This window comes from Euprymna scolopes, chromosome 13, assembly GCF_053919585.1.
Source record: "Euprymna scolopes isolate OS-2025 chromosome 13, ASM5391958v1, whole genome shotgun sequence".
NCBI lineage: Eukaryota > Metazoa > Mollusca > Cephalopoda > Sepiida > Sepiolidae > Euprymna > Euprymna scolopes.
In genome coordinates, this window is record NC_136494.1 from 122,601,852 (window position 1) to 122,620,651 (window position 18,800).

General features: G+C 33.4%; 1 protein-coding gene across 1 annotated transcript in view; it reads left to right on the top strand.

The window, feature by feature from the left end:
* LOC145292177 (uncharacterized) overlaps window positions 1-18,800 on the top strand; it is a 239,008-nt gene that overhangs the window by 32,322 nt on the left and 187,886 nt on the right. The window lies entirely within an intron of this gene.

Consider the following 18,800-nt stretch of genomic DNA (forward strand, 5'->3'; position numbering starts at 1 on the left):
TATGAATAATAATTTTAAAAAAAATACCTTGCGAATACATCTGGTGAATCAAGTGCAGGAGAAATACAAACAGTTAAACTTAAAAGGACGGTTAGCATCTTAAAAATATATCTTGGTTGGAGTGTCTGAGATAGATGGTAAGATGCCTCACCCTCAGCAAAAACAAAATGATAAGAGAATTGAAAATAAAATGGCCTATAAAGAAAAATAATAAAGAATTAAGTGCTTCATGCCAATATGTGTAACACTATGACAGGAACGTATGCATTCATGAAGATACTCTGTTATTTTATATATATATATATATATATATATATATATATATATATATATATATATATATATATATATATATATATACCCAAAGCTAAATGTCGCATTTTCCTATATCTGTAACCTAGTTTCCTTCTTCTCTTCTGATGAGAAACATCAGCTTTGAAATGCCTAGGTATAGAGCATCTATAGCTCCTCTTCCAATTCATATGTTATGCCTGAATTAAACTAACAAATAAATTAATTCCCAATTACATTTACTTTATTTTGTCTATAATTTCTTTATATAGCTCCATCCCCATATGCTGAGTTTCTTATAGCTTGAAAAGCCTCTATATAAAAAAAATCTATCTTTATTCGTTAATCCTATTTATATATATAGAGAGAGAGGTCATAATGTGAAATGCATTTATAGAACCGTAAAGGGATAGTCAACCGTTTTTCACTTCAGTAAATGTGAACAATTTATTAGAGGTAGTGAAAGAATGATTATGAAAGAGAAAAACCACTCTGAATACCAAATTATTAAGAATAACAATATTTATTTGGTATGTGATGTGAGAGTGATACGGTAGATTTGTGTATAAAGAATTGGAAAAGAAAGTGTGTGATTCATATATATATATATATATATATATATATATATATATATATATACATAAACATGTATACATACATATATCATCATCATCATCATCATCATGCAGTCCGTCGGTCTTGACGATGACTAGTTGGGCCTTGATGCTTTACCCCTTGGTGTTGGCGTAGTCCTATTTTTTTGTGAAACGTCCGGTCACAGGCACGGCATATGTGGGTGCTGGGGTTGTGTCGTCGATAGTGTCTCAGCTCTAAGGCTTTTCCAATCTTTCTCTCTGTTTCTTCCTTCCTTGTGTGGAGACTGTTCCGCCAGCTTCTTTGGCTTGTTCCTCCCAACGCTCGACGTTCATCGCCTTCAGGTGCCACTTTGTTACATCTTTATAGCGAAGCTTCTAATCTCCTACCTTGCGGGTTCCATTTTCCAGTTCCCTGTAAAAGATCATCTTTGGGATTCGGTTGTCTTTCATTCTGGCAGTGTGCTCGGTCCATTGTAGTTGCATAGTAGCAAGGGTAGCTTCCATGCTGTCTAGGTTTGCTCTCCTGAGAACTTCCACGTTTGATATGTAGTTACTCCATTTGATCTTCATGGTCCTTCTCAGGCGTCTCTGCTGGACGGCTTTTATTCTCCTTATGTGTTCTCTATGCAAAGTGTAGGTCTCTGCTGAATACAGCAATGCTGGCAAGACGGCGGCTTTGTAGACTCTGCACTTTGTGTCTAGCTTACCAAACGAGGCACATGTGCTTCGGATTTGACAACTTATTTCTTTGTCATATATATATATATATATATATATATATATATATATATATATATATATATATACTAGCAAAAGTACCCGTCGTTGACTGGGTTCAAAAGAAGCCTACAGAAAATGGACTCTGATTTATGAAAGTATGATAGGTTATGAAAAGGAAGGGTTATAAAGAGATAGCTTCGAATTTGGGGGTATCAAAACCAAAGCAAAATATGATGAAAGTAAAAATAAAATAGATAAACCCTATAATTTATTATACCATACCTGTTCACACTGAAACACTTATCACAATATTCTGTGGATCTATGTTAAAAAAACCTTGTTAAACTTTGTGACATATTTCCATTTTATGGAGGGCAGACGCAAACGAACACCCCATAATTTTATTATACTATATTTCTTCAAACTGAAACATAATTGTCAAATTATACTTACACAGATAGATATGAAAAGTCTTTATTAAAGTGTGTGCCGATTTCCATTCTATGGAGGCCAGGCGCGAATACAGACCCCACAATTTTATTATACCATCCCTATTTAAGTTAAAACATACTTATCAAAGTATTCTTATGTACATCTATATCAAAAACACTTGTAAACGTTTTTTTTTTACATTTTTAAATTTTTTTATTTCCATACTTTGTGGACCAGGCACGAACGAAGACCCCCAATTTTAATGAACCACCGTTCTGCCAGATCAAACATACCCATTCCTGTGTCTCGATACATCTTCTATCATTATATGTAATCAATTTTTTAAAGTAGCCAACTATATAGGCGCCTATTTGTGACCAGACACACACACACACACACACACACACACACACACACACACACACACACACACACACACACACATTCAGCTTTATATTATAGATATATACATATATGTATACATATATATATACATACACATATATATATACATATATATATATATATATATATATATATATATATATATATGCAGTGTCTATAAAATTCATGTGCACTTAAAATTTTATAACTTTATTTTTATTTCCGATGGAAATAATCTGTTAAAAATGTTATAAAGTTTAACATTCCTAGTTTTAAGTATAGTTATTGAATAATACTTTACCACAAAATTTGCAGCAATTTTTAGATGAGTAAAAAAAGATTTTTTGTTATTTTCAGAATCAATTTTATCTTTAGCTTCGGTTGAGGAAAAGTAAATATGTTCTTGGATTGGCTTAACTGAATTGAAATTAGATTTTTGATTAAGCATATGTGAAAACAATTGTGTCTGCAACCGACCATTCGTTCATTCGAAGATTGGCAGCGAAAACAATGATTTTAGACACCATTGTAAATCAGTTTGAAAATGTTTTCTGTGAACTATAAAATCCTATTAACCTTTGTATTGATTGAGATTGTCGGACTGACTTCCTCATCTTGGTTGTTATCGTCACAACGTTTCGGCCGTTTTGCCCTCCGGCCTTCATCAGGTGTTTTGTATCGAACCCAACCCTTTATTATTATTACGGGGGTACCGTGTTTGGACTCCAGCTTGGCTCTGGGACATAGTTACTTTTTATTGCCTTCGTTCAGGATTGAACTCAGCACCTATTTGGGTAACTGTAACCGTTGATACAACGTCTAGGACAATTCTTAGTTGGTTTTTGTTAATGTTAAACCTATGTTGTTATTCAAGGTTTTCTCTCTCTATCAGAGGTGTCCAAATTGCATTCAGCTCTATGCTTGGTTTGCTCAGTAGGTTGCTATGTCCGAGCATGTGAGCTGTTTCTTTAAGTTTTCTCACTTTCCAGTGGGTCTCTCTGTATTACTAACCTGTGTATTGCTAATCACGAACGACATGTGGAAACTAAAACAAGAAGTCAATTAAGCCTCAAGAAAATATAGATTTAATTCTTATTTCCATTGCAAAAATAAAGTTATAATTTTATGGACACACACACACACACACACACACACACACACACACACACACACACACACTCTCTCTCTCTCTCTCTCTCTCTCTCTCTCTCTCTCTCTCTATATATATATATATATATATATATATATATATTTAATTATTATAGTAAAAAAATAATTATGACAGCCCCTTTAAGAAATTCATTTCTTATCGTTGAGCACTTTCAGTTGAATTAAGTCGGTCAGTTTAGCTCTTATGTATAGATCATCGTATAACGATTAGATCACTCTCTGACTGACGTAAATGAACATTTAAAAATTAAAATGTTTAAAACTCAACGCTATTTCACGCGGTTAATGGTAGCCGAATGGATATGGTCTCCGCTAATCGAGCCAGAGATGTCTCGTGTCGCGGGGTTCGAATCGTTCAGCTGGTGTTAATCGTGACACCCTGCACTGAAGAATCCTGAAAGGATGAAACACTAGTGTCTGTAGGTATTTAGTTATTATAGTAAAAAAAAGAATTATATATATATATTAGTTTTGGCTCATTGTTTGGAATGGTAGGAGATGGATACAGAATGAGTGTCTCCCAGGCCGTCAAAATCCCATATTTTGCTAGATTAAAAGAACTTGGTAAAATATGAGGATACCCGATGAATGGTTGTTTGTCAAAAGAAAAAAAGTTAGTCATGTGATTAACATCGAACTCAACAGGCTACGTGGAATGTCGAACTAAATTCTTCATTTAATCCACAAGCGTAGATTGTTCTCGTTGCCTTCATCCAAAAGCAGGTAGAAATGTTAATTATTAACTTATTCTTAGATAATATCGTCTACATTAAAGACTGAACCTTGAACCTCCAAAATATGTCACTTCGAACTGATTATCAATCAATGCTTTTATCCATTGTGCCACGTATCCATGTTATGAAAATAACACCAAAGATCAGAATAGTGGTCCAAATCATCCAATTAATAGAAATTAAAGAAATAATGATTTGATTTTATAATTCAAAATTTATGTACATCTTGCTTGTTCCTTCCTTAGATAGTCCATACGCTACGCTTTGAAAAAGGCTAAATACAATTTTTGAACGCCAAACTGCTTTTAAAAAAAGGCCAAATTCGCAAAATTTGGCATTAAAAGGGACAATTTTGGCAAAACTGGATAAAAATATGAGAGTGATATCCATTTGATGTAGTATCGTTTTCGAATATCATTATAATATATAATCATTAATGTAATGGCGTCAGGAAAGAACTAATTCTAATTTTGATGTACAATGCTTCTTCACTGAAGAAAAAGTTATCAAAATCTGACATAAAATGAGAACATTAAAAAGAAACAGGGAAAATAAAGAAGAATATTATCAAGATGTGTTGTACTGAAAGAATAATTTAAATATTGTTTTTTGCAATGCGATTTCATTATTTGTATTGAACTATGTAGCACAATATTACATTTTGAAAATTTATAAGCACTTATTAATTTATCTCACTTGGGTCAGTTCTATACTTAAAATACAATGGACACTAGTTTCACAGAACTGCGAATAAACTTATATATACTGCATGTTATTGGTTTTTCTGCCCAAAAACTTACTCTTTTGTGTTATCCAGAAAAATGTCAGCTTTATCAAAACATATTTGTTGATTAAATATATTTCTGATTCCATGTAAGTTCCAGGAGTCATGCTAGTTTTTAAATAATTCGATAATAAAGTCTTTAAAGTGTTTAGGGGCAAACTATTTTTGCGAGCCAGCCTTGTAAACCTTTGTTTCCCTAATGAGTTCTTGAAGAGCTACCTTTAATCTAGCCTGTTTGCAATGCAGGGGATTAAACGCTGGTGGTGTTGTCTCTTTCAAGCTTGGTTTATCAGATAACTAATTGATATTTTGAGGTAAGTAAATATCCTTGGTAGAGGGCAAGGTGACATTGCTTTCCTTGTCCGTGCAGGAGATTGAACTCATGTGTAGTTCACTAAATTCCAGGGTATGGACGTGTATACCTTGAAGTATGTCACCATGGATTACTGCGTCCGTCACTGCCTTCAAGAGTCACTAATTTTGCCCCTGAATTTATCACCATAAAAAGACCGCCTTATTTTGAAATGATCCTACTTTCCTCTTCCTTTTTTCTATTATGCAACTTAAGCATCATTCATTCTTTTTAACTCCTTACATCAAGTGGCTTCATGCCTCGTATGGGGCGACTTCCATAAAAAAGTATAACACTTTAATGAATTCTTTAGACTATATTGTGTAAAGTAAACATCAATTAAAAACGATTAGTTCGGCTAAGAAATTATAAAATTTGGAGTCAAACTTTTTATGGAAATCGCTACAGACAAGGCATGAAGCCACTTGATGTAAGGAGCTAAAATGAAAAAAAAAACACTTAAAGGTAAAACAAAACGTAGCCAATGATGAGTGTTATATGGATAGATTCCCAACAGCAATTATAACCCCTTTGTCAAAAACATTGCTGATGGAATGTGAGGTCTAAAGGCTAAAATAAACGAAGAGAGAATTATAAGGTTGTTAAGAGTAAAACCAAGGTCCATTTTCTATTCTAGTCCTTTTGATACTCTACATTGACGATTAAAACTCTTAAAAGTTATGCGACAACAAAGATTGACTGAAAAACTGCAATCATCATTTATAAATATTCTTTTTAGACTGGTATATTTTTTATGTAATGTTAGAAGGGATAGTTGATTGGAGTCTGCTCGTTTAGGTGTCCTACTTCCAACCCAGGACAAATTTTTTTCTCTACTTTCTTTCTCATTTTTGCCATATAAACAGTTCCAGATGTGAAACTGATGCTAAATTACTATCAATTACTGACTTTATATTATATTTTTTTTTCTTTGTTTTTGCCATCTTTTTCATAATGGTGGCTATAATTGCTCTCAGGGGTTAACGCAGCGCAAGAAATCTCAAGGTGAGTCTTAAGTTCAGTAACTGGACCCAGAGAAAACACAGACAGAAACAAAAATGAAAAGATTGAACAAATAGCTGTGTGTAAGGTTTTGTGAAGTAAAAACCCATTTGAGACTTTCGCTAGTGTTTTGAGAAAAGTTTGTTTTTCTTTGCTTATAGACCAAAAAAAAATCAATCTGCTGAACATTACTGTCTAAACTTTGTCTATTTTTAACGTTTATCCATTAATTCTTCTGTCTCTAAAATTGTTTCGTTTTCTTGATATCATTGTTAAATTTCTTTATGATATTTGGTTTCAAATCCATATTTTTATTGTCTTTGTGATGTGTGCTGGAAATGGATATAACCGTTTCGAGTAGGTGAGTGATCTTGATTACAGTGCTCGAGTAATACAATCTAGTAAGTCGCCCTAATGAACAGTTCATTGTAGCCGTAGCTGATAATATGCTAAAGCTTTAGGCTTTTGGCATATCTTTCCACGTCTCTACAAGGCTGCTATATCCATCTGTATTTATAGCTTACATTTATAGCACAATTATATAATTGTGTGGAGGAACCTGGATGTATTCATATTCATCGTTTTCGAATATCATTATAATATATAATCATTAATGTAATGGCGTCAGGAAAGAACTCATTCTAACTTTGATGTACAATGCTTCTTCACTGAAGAAAAAGTTATCGAAACTTGGCATAAAAAGAGAACATTAAAAAGAAACAGGGAAAATAAAGAAGAATATTATCAAGATGTGTTGTACTGAAGGAATAAATTTGATATCTTACACACAATAAAAATGTTCATCCTTGATAAAAAAATTAATTGTGATACCATTTACTTTCTAGCTTTTTACCAGATGACCTCCCCGCCCCCGGAAGATTCATAAGAGATTGATAACCGGATATTAGTTTGACTAGAGCAACTGTATCTCTGTTGTAGAGAGCGCATTATCTATCTATCTATATATATAAAAGTGAGAATGTGTGTGCGTGTGTGTGTGTGTGTGTGAAGACACATCTAAACCTATATACTCAACGAATTTTTGATCTACAGACTTGCAATTTGGCATATAGGGGATAATCAGACACGTGGTTTTTAATTGGTTTTCATCCGGAAAAAGGGCTGCTAAGGAGATAAAATTGAAAAATTGGTACGTGGGGAGGTGAATCGGATTTTTATCTGTTTGTCAACTGTTTCAGGACTGCACACATTTTTCACAGACAAGATTTGTTGTGGTTATAAGTTAAGGTATACAAAACGGTCATATACTGCCTTTTAAATCTTTTGGATACATTAACAGGAACCAAGCAATGAAAACACTACAGAATATGTGTTATCTGATAAAAATATTTTCTTTATAACCGACAAAAGCCTTTAATCACAAAAAGCATTTCCATCACAAGAAATCAACATTTACTCAGTTTGTTTTTTGGTTTTAATGAAATATGAGGTGCCTTAAATAAGTTTCCAGGCTTTTTTGGTACAGCCACTTAAAATTGTTGTAGACTCTTGAAAATTCAGTATGTTATTGCTATACATCTTATGAGATGACTGACCAATTTTTATGATTCCAGGTTCAAATGAACAGCTACGGCAGGAATTGGAATGCACCCTACTAAAGACTGATTGTCACAGCTCATGAATTTCAAAAATGCAATCTGATCATGAGGACAGTTTAGAAGAACGATATGCAAAAAATGTTGTTTTCAACTTGGAAAAGATGTCACAGAAACGTATGGAATGCTTTAAACTGCTTTTGGACCATCTTGTATGAATCAATCGTCAGTTTTTGAATGGCATAAGAGATTTAAGGAAAGCAGGGAGTCTGTGAGGGATGATGAGAGGTATAGGAAAAGTAAGGAAGTCAGAGTTGATAGTATATGGGGAATTAAAGAATTTCATAGATGAGGACTGTCGTGTGTCTATAGAGATAATAAGCACACAGTTTGATGTCAGTGTGGGAACTGTACACAATTATTTGCGAGGAACTGAAGATGTGGAAGAGTTGTACAAATGCACCAGTCCACAACTACAATCTTGATCAAGATTGCCATCAAGACAATTTCTCACCCTACCTATAGTCAAGACCTTGCTTTCTGTAACTTTTGGCTATTCCCTAAGCTCAAGGAAAACCTTAGAGGCTGTTGTTATGAGACAATTGAGATGATGAAAGATGCTGTGATGAGGGTCATTGACATGCTCACTTATTGAAGGCATCTTGTATAATATAATGCACATAATTTTGTATTTGTTTAGATTCATATGCGATGTCTTGCATTTTTGTTGTTTTTACAATTTTTCAGTTTACATATGACATTCATGTTTTTTACTTTGAAAATACAAGTAAATATTCTTTTAAAAAATAAACCTATCTATAGGAATTATTACCAGATTATCTTTTATGAAATAGACTAAATATTTTCAATACTTCACTTTTTTGTCTAAACTGTAGAGGATGATTAATGTCTTAGAAAAGTGACACAAACAGCGTTAACAATTAACATACATGTAGTTAATTTGACGAATGAAAAAGGGAAATTAAAAAAAATAATGTTATGAATTGATCACCAGTTAGCAAATGTTAATTCAACAATAGGAATTTGGACAATGAGATAAAAAAAAAACATGAATTAACCAACAAAGTATATTTATACCAACGATTTTACAGAATATAAACTATATTTAGAAAGATCAAAGTTTGTTGAGAAGTTTTGAAGTTCTTGAATAAGAAGTAGACAAAATTTTGTCAAAGTTTTGCTCTGTGTGTGTGTGTGTGTGTGTGTGTGTGTGTGTGTGTGTGTGTGTGTGTGTGTGTGTGTGTGTGTGCGCGTGTGTGTGTGTTTACCTTCTGGTGGCATGTGTTCACAGTGTGTCACATTCCAAACGTTTGGAGAGTAGAGGTTGGATTTCTGTTCATCAAGCAACTGTTTTATTGGCTTGTAGAATTTCGTATAGCATTTTGTAAGTTTTAGAGCTTGAAACGATTTTTATTGGTTGAAAAATATTTTTGTGAAAATTTCTTGCTTTTGGGAGTGACAAAGAAAGTGAACTCCAATGAAGCAGAGAAAGAAAAAGGGTAGCAATTAAAGTAATTTGCTTTTAGTATTTGTCTGAATGGCATTTCAATTTAAAATTCCAATGTTTTCAGCAAAGAAAAACGAAACAATTAAAGAAGAAGAAAGAGTGAATTGAATGAAGAAATAAAGAAAAACATACTTTATTATGTGCGTTTGTCTCATCTCGCACATCGATTTCTAATTTATCACAATCTCTATTCTTCTAAGTATTCATAATTTATTACTAAAATATAATTCTTACAATAAATATAAGATAGTCGTCATCGTTGGCAGAACTCGGATACAAGAATATATTTTTGCTCATTAAGATTGAGCCAACCCTAGCTACAATGTGTTTTAGGTGATCCATGAGGCACAACTTTATATTTTATTTTATTTTATTTTTTTATTCAATTTTTACCCCAAACAAGGCACAGTGCGACTTTGAAGCAGGGGGCTACTATCAGGAACTTAATTTGCAGGGGCATTATGAAGGGAGATGAGTAGAAAGATGTTTGTTCACATTACACTTGAACTTCTGCATATTAGTACGGTTGGGAAAACAGAATCCCGGAAGGGAGTTCCAAAGATCTGCAGGTCTGCGGAAGAAACTATCGCAGTAAAAGGCTTTCTTGAACCTAGGGATCTCTACTCTAAAGGGATGAGACTTACTAGCTTGTCGGGTTTGTCGGGGGTAGTTACGTCAAGGAGGTACAAGTGTTTGCAGTTCGCACACACTTCAGATGTCACCATTCACTGCAGCAAACATGTGCTTGATATGCAGGTTCAGGAAGGTATCTTGCAGCAAGTTACCGGTACATCATTACGTGGAGTACCACTTTGTATCCTACACAGCAGGTGAGTTTGTTTAAAGGTGCATCTCCCCCAGTGAATTAAACGTGCCTCCTGATACAAACCTGAAAATTTATACAATTTCGTTGTGGTATATACAGTACCTAGCCTTCCCAAATAAGATAATAATAAATATAATAATATTCTTCACCAGCTTCTTAAGCGACTTGAGAAACGCATCAACTGATTTCCTTTACTAATGAGCCAAAGACTAAAAAACACTCAAGAATAAGGTTTTATGAGATGGATAGATGCCAATTGATTGATGATGAATACTATGAGAATATTGGAAATCTCCATAGACTATACACTAAAACCAATAATTGACCCAGAAAAAAGCAGTTCTTCTCCCTTTGTCAGAAACATTCCTCATGAAATTGGATGACTAAGGAAGCAAGAATTTTGAGACTGATCCCTATTTTCTCTGCTTGCTATACAACATACAGGTCTATTTTTAATCAGATATTTAAAAAAAAAAAGATTTCCTTTGGAATGTTGTCCGTTTGAATTGGTCCACAAATTGGCATGTGATCAGTATTGACTGGTGAAAAGATTTGATGTTTTATGACTTGAAACTCTTAATAATCTCAGGCTCAAATCATAACTGACGATGCAGCATTTAAGTGATATATTATAAAACATAATTCTGAATTTTTGAAATGAGGATTGATCATTTGTATTATTTAGATTTTATGACTACTGTTCACAAGAACCCGTGGAGTACTGGATAAAGTACTTGGTAAAATTTAGTTTCACTCTTCTATAGATTGAAGGTTCAATCCACAGTGCAGGTGATATGAAAAAATACAATTGCGAATGACTTATCCAGTGACTGCTAATGGAATGAGAGCATGTTACTTTCACGGATTAAATAAATGGTTCAGTTCCAAATTCTGTGCGGATTCCTGAGTTCGACAGAAAGAATCCCGAGTTTAACAAGATACACCTGAAGAAGGTTGAAAGTTACAGTAAATGAAACATTATGAAAATAATACTCAAGATGAGAACAGTAGTCTGAAGAATCCATATAAGGCAAATATATAAATATGGATCAATCAATACATAGTGAAGTAAAAACATTATTGTACAATTACTATTTTTGTTTTATTTCAACCCAGACAAGGCACAGTGCCACTTTGACGTAAGGGGCTACTATTTGGGACAAAATTTACAGCGATACTCTGTAGGGAGTTGAGCGGAAAGATGTCTGTTCACATTACACTTGAACTTCTGCATGTCACTACAGTCAGGAAAGCAGGGATCCGGAAGGGAATTCTAAAGTCTAGCGGTTTGAGAAAGGAAACTATTTAAGTAGAAGGATTTATGGCATCTAGGGATCTCTACCATGTAGGGGTGGGATTTTGCTGTTTGTCGGGTTATTCGGGGGTATCTAGATCGAGGTCGCCCATACTTTAAGTTCGTCAGGGCACATTCCATTAAAATGCTTGTAAAATAGGCATAGGGATGGGATATTTCGATTTTTAGCTTAGTAAACAGAAATATTTGGGCGTTCTCAAAAATGCAATGCGTATGAATCAGCAATTTATGCTTGATTTTGTTTTGTTTGTATTGGTTTCCTTGCTACAGTCAACTACTCACAGGAGAGACCACATGGGGTTGCCAACTACCCGCTCTAGTATCTATTTCACCAGCGTTAACGCTTTTGGTGCCCTCATTAATGATTACCATTAATTTGAAATAGGTCATATATAAAACATGCTTCTCTTTCCAGCCAATATAAAAAGTTAAGGTCTAAGTTCATTCAAGTCTTGCTTGTCAGCAAAGGAATGGCAGATCTATTAAAAAAGTATCAGACTTCCTTATCAAGAGATGCTGGTATCCAGCATTGCTTTATTACGAATTATTAACCGGAGCCAATTATTCCCCTCAGCTTCATGTTATCATAAATTCCTCCTCCCTTTCCAACCCCCTTTTATCGTTATCTCTCCCCCAAATGAAAGCGAAGTACCTCCTTCCCTAACAACAACACGCATTCGAATAAGGTTATAGAGACTATTAAAAATTCTGTTCTTCACCTGCAGGTGTTGTAAAAGTACCTGGGTGCTTATTTACTTTGTATCTAATAGAAAGAACCAATAAAAATCCAAATACCGAGTGCAGTGCTTAGTTGAATGATACCTCGTCTTTAACACTTGCATAGTAAGAGTAAGATAAGGCCATCCGCAGATACGCAGGAAGTTATCTTTTTATTACTACTACTGCTACTACTACTATTACTACTACTAGCAAAGAATTTTCATTATTAAATCTTAAGATTTATCAAATTATTTGATTTGAGAAAAAAAAACTTTTAAAGATTATTGAATAGAAATAAAGAATAATCTTGTGATTCATTTAATTACTAGCAGGGATACCAGGCATTTCTCGGGCACAAGTGTAACTTATTTCTATCTCTCTGCCTCTTTCTAAATGTCTCTCTATCTTTCTCTCCCCAACTCTTCTTTCTCCTTTACCCAGACCATTCCTCTCTAGTTGGACATACATACTCAGACATATAAAGAAAACTCTCCTGTCTATAATAGGTTTATCATGAAATTAGTCATCATTTACTTTCAAAATTAGTGCATAATAATTCAGTTGACACTCAGAAAATGAATATTTTTCTGAATTTTAGCTATTATATATCTAGGACAATGTAGATCAAGAATATACCAACTTTAGGGGTCTTTGTTTTACAGTTTTTAACATTTAGCTAGACATACAAACACACATACACACAGACAACTGCCATTTACATAATAGACGAGTTGAGCATTTCTTATTTTAATCAATAACAACATTTTAATATTCAATGATAAGCAACAAAATATATGTACATATGTATATGCATATATATATATGTGTGTGTGTGTGTATTTGTGTGCATATTTATACAAACATGCACACAAACGTATATACACACACGTATATAATTGTAATTTATAAAAGGCAATACAATGCAGAGGTATAATGGATAGACACAAACTGAAGCAAATTCAGATGTAACAGTCGAAATGAGTTATTCCTATTCTACCTTTTATTAACATTATATATATATATATATATATATATATATATATATAGTAAGTTATAAAATATATATGGCGATTAAGCTACACTGAATATTCCGCGTTTCATCCACTCTAAGACTCATAAGCCTGAAGAGTCCTAGAGTGGATGAAACGCGGAATATTCAGTGGAGCTTAATCGCCATATATATTTTATAACTTACTAACTAGCTCTACCTACGTATTGAGCACTTTTGAAGTAAATACTTAAAGTTTACGCATAAATTTATACTTTCATATATTAATTTCATGTGAGTAAATTAAGTAGTTATATATATATATATATATATATATATATATATATATATATATATATATATATATATATATGCTTTGTATATTAATACAATATATTTGCATATGTTTTTTCCTTTCTTTGTTTTTCAGTATAATTTTTAACTGGATTTCAAATCCACTTCGATTTCTGCAGAATATTCTTGCTAGCAACGGCTCTCATATGCACGTTGGAATTAAAGTCGAACACACATCTGCCATTATTAACCATCAGAGCATTATCACTGTTGACTAATTGAAGAGTCTATCTGTCATGTGTATCTAGTGTGATGATGGGAGTGAAGCCCGGCCAGCGAAGGTTGAGGACATGGGTTGCATGGAGAGAAATGATATGAGAATGATACAATGAATGTGTTATGTGAGTGTTAAAAACAGAATTAGATCTGATGACTCCAGAGGACGATTAATTTTTGACAGCATAGGGAGATGTGTGTTGAAATGGAAACTTTGCTGGTTTGGATGCTTATTTGGGTTAGTAGATGTAGAAGAATTGAGAGAGCAGGATCAGTCAGCAGGAGAAGGCCAAGAAAACCTGCGAGGAAATAATAAAGATTGATTTGAGAGAGAGAGAGAGAGAGAGAGAGAGAGAGAGAGAGAGAGAGAGAGAGAAATAATGACCTGACTAGAGATATGTTACTTTGGAAATCAATTTCTAAAAGCAGTCCAACACATGTCAGCATGTAAAACAGACATTTAAACGATGATGACTATGACAGCAATAAACTAAACACCATGAAAACATATTGGAAAATATAAAGAACTTTAAGCATAAAAACATTTTCCCAAATTTACTGAATCCGACATTAAATAACCTGAAAACCAAACCAAATACCCTGAATAAATATTTGAAAATATAAAAAAATTTTTCCAAAATTACTTGATTCGATCTTAAATAATCTAGAAAGAGTTGATATGCCAATAAGACAAAACAACCAAACCATAATGGTCATCCATAATTATAAAAAGTTGATATTTATAACTAAATATTTATAGGAATCATTGTTAAAAAGTGTTTATAGCTATTAGAGATAGGAAAATATTGATAACAATTTTTTAAAATATCTATAAAACTGTGAGATGAACCTATCTTAATTATAAGCATTATTTTATCAATAATTTTATAGATATTTTTTTTTACAATAACAGATTACCACTTATTTAGTAACAATAATTGAATGTTGCGCAGATGGTTAACCTTCACCATTTAAATAGATGATTGATTTTCACCTTTTATAATCGAACGCAAAAAACGATAAATCCAATTTCAATGTTAAACTAATTAAAACATCAAGGTGAATTTAGACGGATGCTGGATTAGTGTATCATCTTCTGTGTCAATTTCTATCACCCTTTTTCCTACATTTGAAACACGGTTGCTTTATTTTTGGCGAAATAAATTGAAATTGAACAATTTTTGGTATCATTTCGTATATAATCAGCCATCTTAGCCAAAACAAAATAACTCTTCAGCTACAGCCTGCCTGCATCCCTTGCTCCCAAGTAATTCCGTGACTGTTTTTTTTTTTTATAAAATAACAGCCTTGCAAGACACATATCATGCATGTTTCAAAGAGATACATGTAAACAAAAGAATTACTTTCCCAATTTCTGAAAATCAGAATTTTTAGTTATGGAGGACCTGGATAATCGATAATCCTATGCATTTCTCCAGATTTCCTGAACTGTAATAAAAAAAGTCAGATCTCATTTTTGTTACAGAAAGCCCTAACAATAATGTACGTCCTTCACGCTGTCCTGAAACTACTCCAACCTAATAATGCTAAACCAGTAGTTACAAGGGTATGGGCTTTTACATTATAATAAAGAAAAAATATTGAATTTAAAGTAAAACAAATACCTACATAATTGTCATGTCGCAAATAGTAACATATCCAAAAATTACGACAGGGTAGAAAAGTAATTATTAATGAAGAAAGAAATTTGTGAAATTACTGTAATGCTTACTAAAAAAGAAGCAAGTTGACAGGGGAGATAAATAAGTTCTGTTGCTTACGTCACATAATGAATGCGCAATTAAAAATATCAGACTAATCTTATTCCCTATCTAAACTTTATCGAAAACTGTTTTTCATTAATAATTAGCTTTCTATCTTATCGTTTTCCGTAATTTTTGGATATGTTACTATTTGCGACATGATAATTATGTAGGTGCCATTTGTTTTACTTACAAGTCAATATGTTTTTTCATTATTATAATATAGAAGCGCTTAATGGTATATATACTTAATGGTATATATACTGTGAGATAAAATACTAGGTTGTGAAACTGGCGCGGTCTATTCTTCTCTCGAGGGTAGATGGGACTCACTTAAGCCATAGTAGGCACCCCTCTAGTGATGGCGTCACTATAAAAAATACCCTTGATAGCCCTGTCGAAGCATCGTATTCAGCTACCGACATGATTTGAATTACACTACAAATTCGTGTAGTGAATTCAATCTCGGTTACGGTCGTGCTGGATGGATGGAAGGAACGGTATATATTTATTTAAATATATATTTATATATTTATACAATTAATGTCCTATTTTATTCTTTTTTCACTCGTTCGTTTTCACAGTTTTTCTTTTCAACCTTTCTTCTGATAAATGAAACATTCTTGATTCAAGTTATTTATTTAAAGATCTTTCAATTCTGTTATTTAAAAATAGCAGTACAAGAAACCAAATGCAATAGATTATACACGGATAAGGAACATATTAACTCATCAAATACACTTAATGATGGATCTACATTAACAGTTATATTTATCGATCATCATCATGGCCTTCATTTAGTCTCAAAAGACAATGGATACTCTCAATAAAGGTGGCGCTACATGTAATTGTGAAGTCTCTCCTGAGTCGGCACTGTCTGATTCTAATGAGAAGTACAGGATGACTGGAAACAACACTGAGATAAATAAAGGGCACATACGGCATTGGTATTCTTATATGGTTACCCACTTTAGTACTGACTAGATTCGACGTTGCTTAACTTTAGTGATCTAACAGGAACCTTAATATGCCATATATGTACGGTATCATTATCATTTTAATAATTAAGAGTGTGCTATGGCTAAATGTTCAGATTTTATTTTTTTAATCTCTCTCAAAATATTGATGTTGAAACTATTTATAATAATATAGTCTAGCAATTGCATTTGTGTAATTTATTGTTTTTTTTATATGCTTTCTTTTCCCTTTCATCAACTGGTTTATTCGTCCTTCACGATTTGTGAAAACATTATCTACAGGGTGGAACGATAAATTTGCCGCCCTAAAGAAAACAACAGGTCGTGTTGGTGATATTCTCGACGAATGGCCAAACAAAGTAGTCCATCTGGTTCAGGCCGGGGAAGGAGGGAGCCAGTGAGAGAAGGGTAAAGTCGTAACACTCCTTCTGAAGCCAAGACTGGGTCTCTTTGGACTTGTGGGTCGGCGCTGAGTCCTGTTGCCACACCCAGTGTCTACCACGGCCATCTGATTGCACCAGGGGATCACCACACATTTCAGCACACTCAAGTGCACTTTGGTGTTGACTTTCTGACTTTCAAGCCGACTTTGAAGATGTGAGGTGGCATGATGTGGCCCTCACTTGAAACCACACTAAAGACCATAACCGTGGCTGGAAACTTTATTTTCATTACCCTTGACACATCTCTGATATTTGTGGAAATCCAGCAATGCATTTTGAGGGTGCTGGCAATGGTTCTGTTGTCATAACTGTGACCGGTAGAGAGCTTGAGTTGTACAACGGCATATCTCCGATCTCACTTGTTGAACATGTTGTCATTTTCAGACAAGATAGAAGGCTCCTGTTGCTCTTGGGATTTGTACACAACTGGTCAACTAGTAGATGGTCTGCAACACAAAAAGAAAACCAGTTTTCATCAAACGGAAATGGAATCATGTCGTTTTTTTCTAGAGCGACAATTTTAGCGTTCCACCATGTAATTGATGGCGTTTATTATTCTCTAAGAACATTTAAAACTAGTGTTCATTACATGGTTGTGTCATTTCTTAAAACTCTCATCCTTTGATGCATCTACGTTTTGGCCAGATGCCTATTTTTCATCCTTTTTCACCCCAGACAAGGCATATTGCCGCTTAGAACATAAGGGAGTACTATTCAGGATCGTGTCTTACAGAGGATCGTGGAGAATTGGGCAGCAAGGTGACTGTTCACATTACATTTAACCTACAGCAGGTTATTACAGTCAGAGAAACAGGAAATAGAGAATTCCAAAATCTAGCAGTCCAAGATTAAAAAAAAACTGTTAGAGTAAAAAGATTTCCAGTATCTAGAAATCACAATAATGAAGGAGGGGTATTTTTCTGCTCTTGCTTCCTGTGTTCCCGAGTGTATCAACATGCAGAAATGTAAATGTAATATAAACAAACATTTTGCTGCACAAATCCCCACTAATTATGCCCTCCATAATAATCATAGTAACTTCTACGTCTTAGAAGCAGTGGAAAAATGTAAGTAAAAAAATGTTGAAAAAAAGATATCAGAGTGATTGAAATATTTCTGGGACTTTAATAAAACTGTATTTACGTTTTCTTTTATAACGTTTTATAAGTTTTATAACGTTTATAAGTTTACGTCTTGTAGGTTAGCTTTATTAAAGTTAGTTTATTGCATCCTTGACTCCATTTCCTTCTTCGGAAAAATCAAGAAATAACTGTTTAAAATTTCCTCACAGAATTAGTCAAGGGGGTCATAAATATAACATTTTAATTTTTCTTAAAAAAAAAGTTTATGTCTCAAATAAAACCAGTTATCAACAACGATAAAATATGTTATCTCCACTGATTTCAGTAGGTTTATGAAAAGAGATATATCACTTATCGCTCAACTTCGAACGAGTTATTCAAAGATCCTTTAGAAATCAGACATAATATCTGATAAAAAAGATTTTATTTTTCAGTGAGTAAAATAATCAGAAATGATCAAAGATGTGTTGGTCTTTGAGATAGCCGAGTTAAAAGGATTTTAGTGTTTGAATGTAGGTTAACTATAAATGATTCCTATATCTTCTTCCTATTATGTATATAAAAAAA